Here is a 10,039-nt window from a genome sequence, read left to right as displayed (position 1 = left end):
TTTCTCTCTTCAGATATCTTTCAGATTCGTGGCACAAACAAGTGCTCTCTAATGTCATTTACTAATTACTTAAATAGAACATGTAATGTGTGTATTAGACCCTTGCTGGCTCTTTTACTATTAGTATTACTTGCTTAGTTTAAAAAAAAATAAAAGGGAAATGTTTGGATTGAAATCTCCTGAAAGTGAAATTAAAGGGCTAGAAAATAACAGAAATAATACAGTAATGGAGTCACCAGTGAGGTAGATAGACCAGAATTCTGTTTCAGTGGAAAAGTCTCTTTCGGAGAGGAGGAAATGAACAAAGATGGCAGAAGAATGATGATTGGTCATTGTGTCTTTAATATATAGATAAAATGGCAAATTCTAGAAATTCTAGTCATAAATTGTAACATAAACAGCATTTATAATTGTTGATAACTTTGAGTTTGCTCATCTTACTCCAGACAGAATGGTGTCTAAGTTTCATTCTTAGAGCCACCCTGCCTGGCAGTCCCTTTCCTCATAGGAAGCAAACTAACCATGTTGTCTTTTCGAACCCTCATTCCTTTCTAAATACCATGCCCCATTCATGTTCTGTTATATTTCTTCCCCTACATGGCCTTAGTTGTTAGCCATTCAATCTTTCTAAATTTATTATTTGTGATAGGATAAGGGAAGGGTATGGGAAATGAGGTATTTTGTAGGCTGTGTTTGAGAAATGAGCAAGAGATTTTTATTATTCCTAGTTTAGCCTTCTCATAATCTATGTTTTATGATGAAATTATTTCCACATTTTTCTCATTTCCATCAGCATTACCTAACTACTCTTTCTTACATTGTTGCTTTGGTGTCTCCAAGCATCTGTTTGTGTGGCAGTGATAATAATCATTTGATCGGGCTGGAGAGATGGCTTAGATGTTAAGCGCTTGCCTGTGAAGCCTAAGGACCCTGGTTCGAGGCTCAGTTCCCCAGGTCCCACGTTAGCCAGATGCACAAGGGGGCGCACGCGTCTGGAGTTCGTTTGCAGAAGCTGGAAGCCCTGGCGCGCCCATTCTCTCTCTCTCCCTCTATCTGTCTTTCTGTGTCTGTCGCTCTCAAATAAATAAATAAATAAATTTAAAAAAAAATAAAAAATAATAATCATTTGATGGATTCGGGGAAGATTTGGGAAATAGGGAAACCCTACCAGCCATACATATTCACCTGTGTATGCATGCAAAACACATTGATTTCAAAGTGAAAACTTATTTTACAAACTCATGTTATTCTCATGTTATTCTCACTATGGTCCTTTACTGCTGTTACTTCTAAATGTTTTTATGTGAAAAAATAGCCAAACATATGACATATGAACTGTTTTCTATGTCTTTGAATATGAAGTACCACTTACAACAGATATAGAAGAAGGTTCACTTTCACACATGTACCAAATGATGTGGAAATTTGGGGATAATGAAACACAAAGACATTTATGATAGTTATTATACCTGAAGAACTGGTGGGACCTTTTGCTCAAATCTTATACTGCGTTTGAGTGGGTGCTTCTGGCAATGGAAAACCGTGAGTAGAATAACTCCAAGAGAAAGCTAAGCTCTTTTGCAGTTTGATCATTTTTAGTATGGAAAGGCATATTTAAATGTTTATCTTATGACAGATCTATATTAATGTAAAAGCACATATAGGACAAGTAACATCAATTCTTTTCAATAAACACTGTGTAACTTGCATCCTAAAGATATACATTGTTGATTTTATCACAGGAGAACTAGACAATTAATAATTAGTTATAATGCCAGACAGAATTTTTTTAAAATTAAGAACAGATAGGGGCCCTTCAGATACACTTAATGGAAGATATTAGTGTTTGTTCAAAGAGGTAGAACTGAGTAAGGTGTGACTGCCCACTGCATTTGGTCAGCAAATGGAAACAAAGAAATACCAATAAATAGCTGAATTCATACCAGAGTGTTATACATAGTAACTGAAATAGACAGGTTCAAGCATACTGAAAGTATGGCTCAAATATATTCACAACATAATTGGAAAATATTTTCTCAGATATGCACTATGTATGTGTCTAAGAATTTTCTCAAAAGAGAATTTTCATCTTTCAAACAGAAATTTCATTACTATTTCCTACTGGAAGCCTTACCTTAGCCAATATGGTTTTAATTTCTTCTTCCCAGTGATTATCTTACCTCTAGTATGAACATAATTGCTATCACCTTGCGCCTTCTAAAACGCTGGCCTATGTCATTTAAAAAATACATTCACTATTATGTAGAACTTGGGATATGTAAAAGAAATACTTAAGTACATTTTTATAATTGAAAAAAATAGACAAAATTTATTTAGTACTTTGTGTTGCCATAAATAGAAAAAAAATTACTAAAAAAGAGTTCTTTTAGTTTAGAAGCACAATTTCAAAGGTATTTGGAAAAATTATTCCATACTTTTATGAGCAAGGAAGTGCTCATAAAATTATATCCATTATGAACTTTTACTTTTGCCATTAGGCCTTTAACATTTTATACATTATATATTAATATGTATATTCACGTATGCAAGTATATATTACTGATATCAATATAAAATATCATAGTTATACATTGGCCAACTATATGTTAAAATAAGGCTGGATCTCATTATAGTTATGAGGGAAAGTCATGCTAATTGATGACATGTTATACCTTTTGGGCAGTATATCCTGGAATGATTTGCCCAGAAAACCTCAAATGGTGACAGTTGTCAATGTGCTGATGTTATAATGGCCCAGTGAATGGATATTCACTCTGGAGTCTGTGATTTAGTCAAAGAATGTCATCACACTACTGCGTAACCGAAGTCTTTACATAGTATCAGTAAACTACTTTTTTTCTCTTTTTGTTTTATTAGTTTTGTACTCCATGAATACAGTCAAGTTGGTACCATCGTTAGTCTCTTCCCTGTCTTCCCTCCTAGTCCTGGCCCCTTCTTGTTGAGGTATATGGGTCATGCATTATGGAGTTAGCCCTCAGTTATGGTAGGAGGAAATGTGTCTGTGTATCATGACTCAACTTGTGGCTCTGACATTCTTTCACCCCCTCTTCCACAAATTTCCCTGAGCCATGCAGGCTTCACTTTAGGTCTCCTTCACTGATGAGGTCTTGGAATCCTCTGTGTCTCTGGATATCTGGTTTGGTAGGAGTTGATTGTTCTCTGTGTCAATCTCCTTCACCCTTGTGTTGGTATCAGGTTCACCAAGAAAACAGCACAAGTGCAATAGTGGTGTACAACCATGGTGGGAAACCAACTGCTCTGGGTTTGCCTAACTGATCCCCTCAGTGGAACAGGACACATAGCTGGAGCTGGGAAACAAGTCAGAACAATATTCAAACATGAGCACACTATCCATTATCAAGCTACCATCAATCATGGGCTACAAGAGGGTCTACACCTATTAAATTCTCTATAAAAAATAAGGGTTATCTCATTTGTCTGGTGCTAACTTTCTGTTGGAGAATCTGTTTCTCTGTTTCAGATAGACACAGATCCTAAGGAGAGAACCACCCCATCATACCTCAAAAGGGCTGCAGCTAAAACTAAGAATAATTGGGGAAACAAGGAAGGGTGCTGTTTACTTGGTGAACCGGGTACCAGTAGAAGGGTGAAGGAGATAGACACAGAGAACAATCAACTCCTACCAAATCAGATATCCAGACTCAGAGGCCCCCCACACCTCATCACTGAAGCCGACCAAAAATGAACCCAATGTGGTTCAAGGAAATTTTGCGGAAGAGGGGATGGAAAGAATGTCAGAGCCACTTGTTGGGTCATGATATGCAGAGACATTTCTCCTACCTTTAACTGTGGGCTAACTCCACAATGCATGACCCATATACCTCAACAAGGAGGGGCTGGGGGTGGGTAGGACATGGATGAGCCTAACAATGGTACCAACTTGATTGTATTCACTGAGTTAAAAAGTAATTAATAATGAAAAAATACATACATACATACATACATACATACATACATACATACATACATACAAAGAAGGTGGAAGGGATGGAAAGTTAAGGCACTTGTCTCCAAAGCCTAATGACCCAGGGTTTGATTCCCCAGTATCTATGTAGAGCCAGATGCACAAAGTGTACATGCATCTGGAGTTTGTTAGCAGTGGCTAGAGTCCCTGGCATGTCCATTCTCTCTCTCTTTGTCTCTCTGATTATGATTTAATCAATAACAATATTTTAAAGAAAAAAATGAAGGTGGAAAGCAATTGAAGAAGACAGTTAATGTTGACCTTGGTTCTTGACATGAACATGCACACATGTGCATGTATACTTTCACACCCTTATGCATCCACATACATGTGAACACACATGCACAAATCCATGCACATCACACACACATGCAAAACAGAGAGAAAAAAATTACTTATGATGCTTACTTTAGTAAAAACTATGCTATTTATGAAAAAGCTATGCATTTGCCCTACAAATATGTGTTAATAATGTTGCAAAAATTAACTTCATATGAATTAATAGTTGGTGTTCTTATACTGTTTAAAAGTGGGCCTGGAAACTATTTACATTAATTTTTTTATTAGTTTTTTATTCAGTGAATACAGTCAAGTTGGTACCATTGTTAGCTTCCTCCCTGTCCTCCCCCCTCCACAAGGACCTTCCTTGTTGGGATATATGGGTTGTGCATTGTGGGGTTAGCCATCAGTTATGGGTATGAGGAAATGTCTCTGTGTATCGTGATCCAATGTGTGGCTCTAATATTCTTTCTTCCCCCTCTTCTGCAAATTTCCCTGAGCCATGTTGGGTTCATTTTAGGTCAGCTTCAGTGATGAGATCTTGGGAGCCTCTGTGTCTATGGATCTGTGGTTTGGTAGGATTTGATTGTTCTCTGTGTTGATCTTCTTCACCCTTGTGCTGGTACCAGGTTCACCAAGAAAACAGCACTCTTTCTTGTTTCTACAATTATTCTTAGTTTCAGCTGGGGCCCTTTTGAGGTATGATGGGGTGGTTCTGTCCATAGGATCTGCATCTATCTAAAAAAGAGGAACAAATTCTCCAATGGAGAGTAAAGTTAGCACCAGATAAATGGATAACCATTATTTTTTTAGAGAGAATTTAATAATCGTAGGCCCTCTTGTAGCCCATGACTGGTAATAATTGGTAATAATTGATAATGGAGAATGGGCTAATTTTTGGATATGATTCTGACTTGTTTCTCAGCTCTAGCTGTGGATTCCTTTCTGCTGAGCAGATCAGTTAGCCAAATCAAGAGCAGTTGGTTTCCCATCATGGTTGTGTGCCACTATTGCACTTGTGTGAGCACCACATCAGGTTGTTTGCTGCTAAGTAGGCTAGACCATGAATTGCTTGGACAAATACTGGTCACTTCCCCCAGTCACTCAATGTAGAAACTTCTGGCACTAGATGTGCTAACTGTCTGGGGGCTGACTCTCTTCCAGCTTCCAGCAATGTCACTCCATGGTATATGCCAACAGCATATGGTGCCTTCAGCTGTAGGGTCTTACCACTAACCTTTGGTGGGTCATCAAGTACTCTGATAGAAATATGTCATTCTTTTAGGAAACCTTATAGGTCTCTCTGATCAAAAGCTCATTGAGAATGGTAGCCACCTGCTGGTACTTGGAGTTAACGGTCAGCACCCATGAAGAGATGCAAGAAAAAGATAAGTAATATAAAAGAGATAGATGAGAGAAGAGAGAGAGAGAGAGAGAGAGAGAGAGAGAGAGAGAGAGAGAGAGAGAGAGAGAGAGAGAGAGAGAGAGAGAAACAGAAATAGGAGATTAAGGTCAGTCTTTATCATATCACCTCTCCAGGGCCTTGTGACTCAGGTGTTCCCTCTAAGGGCCTGGTGAAGGTTCCACCATTTGGTCTGTCTTTTAGGATGTAGAATATTATGGTATCATTGCTGTTTGGGTCTAGATTTGTGTCCCCCACTCCTTTCCTTTCCTTCCCCTCCCCTCCCACACCACCTAGCCTATTGACTAGTCATTGAGATACTTGCTAGTTATTTCAGGATCTTGGGTAGATTCAGGTTAGGAGCTGTAGATGAGTGAGACTATGCAGCAATTATCTTTCTGTGATTGGGTGAGTTCACTGAGAATGATCTGTGCCAGGTTCAACCATTTTTCTTCAAATTTCATTGTGTTGTTTTTCCTTACTGCTGTGTAGAATTCCATTATGTAGATATACCACATCTTAGTTATCCATTCATCTAATGATGGGCATTTGGGTTGATTCCAGCTCTTAGCTATTGCGAATTGAGCCACTATAAACATGTTTGAGCAAATCTCTCTGAACTGAGGTGTGGAGCTTTTAGGGTACATGCACAGTAAGGGAATAACTGGATCTGTTGGTAACTGTATGGTAAACTTTTTTAGGAGTCTCTATATTGCTTTCCAAAGTGGTTATACCATCCTACATTCCCACCAACAGTGGATGAGGGTTCCTATTTCTCCACATCTGAACCAGCATTTATTTTCATTTGATTTTTTAATGTTTGCTATCCTTACTGGGGTAGGGTGAAATTTCATAGTTGTTTTAATTTTCATCTCCCTGATGATTAGGAATGATGAATATTTTGTGGCTGGAAAGTTGTATGGATGTCTTAGATGTATAATTTCAGTACTGGGGAGGTTGAGGTAGGAGGATTATCACAAATTTGAGGTCAGCCTGGACTACATAGTGAGTTCTAGGCTAGCCAGGATATCAAAGTAAGACCCTGTCTCCAAAAACAAAATTAAATAAAACTACAAAAATTTACAGCTGATGCTTGAAAATCTTATACTAATATGGTAAATTTATTCTCCTAATATCTATGATGTTAATTTAGTCACATCTCTATCGACCTCACCTAATAAAATTTCAGTTTTGGGCTAGAGAAATGGCTTAGTGGTTAAGTGCTTGCCTATGAAGCCTAAGGATCCCAGCTCAAGGCTCGATTCCCCAGGACCCACGTTAGCCAGATGCACAGGGAGGCGCATGCATCTGGAGTTCGTTTGCAGTGGCTGGAAGCCCTGGAGCGCCCATTCTCTCTCTCTCTCTTTCTCTCTCTGTCACTCTCAAATAAATAAATAAATAAAATAAAATAAATTAAAAACTTCAGTTTTGACTGTAAATTAGATAAAAAGGATGAAAACAATCTCATAAAAATGCAATAAGTATTTAAAATTTGCATTAAAATGTTCATTTAATAATCACCTAATTTTCCTTTCTGTACTTTTTTTAAAATTTGAGGATTATAGCTTAACCTATTTACCTGACTGTCTAAATCCATATCCAGATGTCCTAACTGTTTAGGCTGATGAACTTCATTAATTGCCCATGTCCCTATTTCTTCATATGCAGAAAATGGAACTAAGAACATCCATGCCCGTGGCTTCTCATGACCCAGTGAAAACCATTTATCCAATACTCACTACCGTTAATGACAAGTACAACAATTTTTCTTATCATTGTAAATTCCTTTGAGTCCCATCTTACCCCCAGAAAACCATGTTAAATTTTTTCCACAATTTTTATTAACATTTTCCATGATTATAAAAAGTATCCCATGGTAATACCCTCTAAATTTTTATTTATTATTTTTATCCTAATTTACATATGATAAAGCCAAAATTCAACAAAAGTGACCAAACTTTTGATGTCTAACCTCAGAACCTGTCATCTTTCCAATTATAATATAATGCCTTTCACAGATTTATTCCACTGTCTTTCTAAATATATTTAATATTAGCTTCTGTAGTGCATTTAACTTTAAGAACATACAATTCTGTTTCTTGTGCCAAATAAATTACTCTGAGAGAAATGCCTTGCATATTTCTTGCTAGCATTTCTTTCTAATGATTATAGACATTAGATAAAATTAGGTGACATGATTTATAAAATGATACTAAAAACTTAGCTTAAATGTAATAGTACATAATTCTCCTTTTCTTATTTGTAAGCTAAAAATAATTGAAGCAGAAAAAATTACCCTACTCCAATATTCTTTACATAGAGAATAGATTATCTGAGTTATCTTTTTGTTTCTTAATGTAGAAAAAAATATTATGGATGCTAACAACAGCATCCTTACAATTATTTCATCTTCAGTATTGGGTTGAATCATATGGAATTAACTTTTATCACCTTGCATGCTTAAATCTAATCTCTGAGATTTTAAAGACTTCAGTTATCTCAGTTTCAATCCTAGGTTTGATCCTATACACTGATAAAAGTGAGCATGGTTGCAAACACCTGTGAATTTCAACAGGGGAGAGGTGGAGGCAGGAAGGTCACAAATTCCAAGTCATCTTTGGCTGTATCTGAAGATGGAGGCTAGTCTGAAATGTCATGTACAATAATGTGTTCATGTCTCAAACATATTATAGCATGTTATTGGGCCTCTTGTCTTGTAATTCTTGAGAAATTAGCATGTGGAATTTTATTTTGACTAAATTTACAATCCAGCCTGCACTATGATGTAGCAAGTAAAGGCACTCTGTTATGTGTTTTTTTATTGGGGTACTATTTTTATCTTCTATCTTTTGGTTACTTTACAAGAAAAGCGCGTTATGGTCTTCTGTACGGGGTGGTCTTTAAAAATGTCATCAGGAAGCCAGGTGTGGTGGTACACGTCTCTAATGGGAGGTAGAGAAAGGATGATCGCTGTGAGTTTGAGGCCACTCTGAGACTACATAGTGAATTCCAGGTCAGCTCGAGCTAGAGTGAGACCCTACCTTGAAAAAAAAAAAAAAAAAAGTCATCAGGAGGCAGAGGGTGTGACTCATTAATACCATACCTGCTTGCCATGTATGAGGCCTTAGATTGGATACGTACACACCGAAACTAAATTATAATCATTAGGTAAAAATAGGCAATGTCATAAATATTTAACAACAGTCTTTTTTTTTTTTATGTAAGTTAAAAATACCATGAGTATGGAATTCAGAATTGGGTTGAATCATATGGAACCAACTTCTATCATCTTGCATGCTTCAATCTAATCTCTGAGATTTAAAAGTTTTCAGTCATCTCAGTTTCAATCCTAGGCTTAATATTAAACACTATAAAAGTGAGCATGGTTGCAAACCCCTGTGAATCTCAACAGGGGAGAGGTGGAGGCAGGAAGGTCACAAGTTCAAAGTCATCCTTGGCTGTATAGGAAGATTGAGGCTAGTCTGAAATGCCATGTACAATGTTGCGTTCATGCTTCAAACATGTTTATGCATGTAATTGGGCCTCTTTTCTTGTAATTTATGAGTACAGAGTCTTATAATTTTTATCATATTTCAAAACTAAACTTTTTAGTGTGTCAAAGGAGATATCTTGCTTTTTGGATTGTATTTATATCATAACAAAATCTCGGGGGCTGAGCAGTTAAGGTATTTGCCTGCAAAACCACCAGACTAAGGTTTAATTCCTCAGGACCCACATAAACCAGATGTACAAGGTGGTGCATGCATCTGGGGTTAGTTTGCAGAGGCTGGAGGCTCTAGGCCCATTCTGTCTCTTACAAATAAAAATAAAAAATATATTAAAAATAAAAAAAACAAAGTCTCCACAAAGATAATGACATATCACAGTTAAATATATGGAAGAATTAAAGAGTTTAGTTAGCACTAATTAAGAATCGTGCCAGACACTGTGGTGTACACCTTTAATCCCAGAACTCAGGTGGCTGAGGTAGGAGGTAGGAGGATTGCTGTGAATTCCAGGCCAGCCTGCCACTACATAGTGAGTTTCAGGTCAGCCTGGGCTAGAGTGAGACCCTAACTCTAAAAATCAAGATCAACAAAAAATTATTTGGGCTGGGAAGATGCTATAGCACTTGCCTGTAAAGACTAACTACCAGAGTTCGACTTCCCAGTACCCACCACAAGCCAGGTGCACAAAGTGGAGGTGTGGTGTCTGCAGTTGCTTTGCAGGGAGCCCATTCTTTCTCTGCACTGGGCATGGTGGCACACACCTTTAATCCCAGCACTCAGTAGGCCGAGGGAGGAGTATTTCTATGAATTTGAGGCCAGCCTGAGACTACATAGTGAATTTCA

This window comes from Jaculus jaculus, chromosome 3, assembly GCF_020740685.1.
Source record: "Jaculus jaculus isolate mJacJac1 chromosome 3, mJacJac1.mat.Y.cur, whole genome shotgun sequence".
NCBI lineage: Eukaryota > Metazoa > Chordata > Mammalia > Rodentia > Dipodidae > Jaculus > Jaculus jaculus.
This window is presented reverse-complemented; position numbering follows the sequence as displayed.